At 45.2% G+C, this 1,059-nt stretch overlaps 1 protein-coding gene across 1 annotated transcript in view; it reads right to left on the minus strand.

Annotated features, from left to right (window-relative positions):
- The window catches only part of LOC101860648, a gene marked incomplete at its 5' end in the record, with an annotated part of 63,771 nt that overhangs the window by 43,283 nt on the left and 19,429 nt on the right, over positions 1-1,059 (minus strand).

Raw genomic sequence — 1,059 nt, forward strand, 5'->3', positions numbered from 1 at the left:
GGGGGGGGGGGGGGGGGGGGGGGGGGGTGGAAAACCTGCTTCGTCATCTAGGAACATAACAATTCAACGTCTGGCTTTGCCCCATACTTTATAATTTATAATGGGTGAATATTCGATTTAATCGCACTACCTTAGAATTACAAAGTTCTATCTGACAATTTCTCTGTTTTGAGTTACAAAGACCATGCGGTCAAAAACTAAATGTTCTATCTGCTCTATCAAATTCGTAAGATTATTCGGAGTCGTGCGTTATAAAGAGATTCAAATAATTGCATTTGAAAAAGCTTGACATGTTGTGAAGTTCAAATGTTTTGACGCTGTCTGTGATGAAAAGAAGTAGCAAAACACATCAGATCATCCATCTACCACCAGACCCACTTGTATAGGTTTAAACCGACGGCGTTTTCAGCACTGCACCATTATATTTAAGAGGTTTAACTAACTTTCTGGTAACATACAATCAAAATTAACAACAAAAAGTAACTTCCCATCAACCTACGATGACCAATTTAAAATCGAAGGCATGAAAGTAGCTTTCCAGCAACATACAATATAATACAACGTCAAGAAAGTAACTTCCCATTAACCATACGATCAAAATCAAGAAAGTGGACTTCTGCACTGCACCGACCAAGCTTGGACCCAAGACGACACAAGAAAGTGCGGCGGTACCCAAACAAACGGCCACAATGGACTTTATCTTTGCCCTGTCCCCCGGCAGTCCACTTGAAGAGTTCCCTAGCAGAACTCTCATCATCGCACGAGCGCTGAAGCCTATCGACCCAACAGCTTCCTCCTTCCTACAAAACTCACTCGTCTTTGCTGAGACCATTCGTCCAACAATAGCGACCCACACATGCCCATGCCTTCAAAACGCGAATCCGGACCAACTGGACACCACACACGACTAGGAACATGTCACGGTTTCGCCTCTTAGTTCCGCTGTCGAGCAAGGCCGCGCGAAGTGCAATCTTTAAGAGCAAATACTCTGGCAGCACCGACGAGACCTGAACCCGAGGCCGAGCGCCAACTGAGAAGACGGTGGTCGGGTAGAGGGGA

The sequence above is a fragment of the Aplysia californica genome, unplaced genomic scaffold (assembly GCF_000002075.1).
Source record: "Aplysia californica isolate F4 #8 unplaced genomic scaffold, AplCal3.0 scaffold00145, whole genome shotgun sequence".
Taxonomy (NCBI): domain Eukaryota; kingdom Metazoa; phylum Mollusca; class Gastropoda; order Aplysiida; family Aplysiidae; genus Aplysia; species Aplysia californica.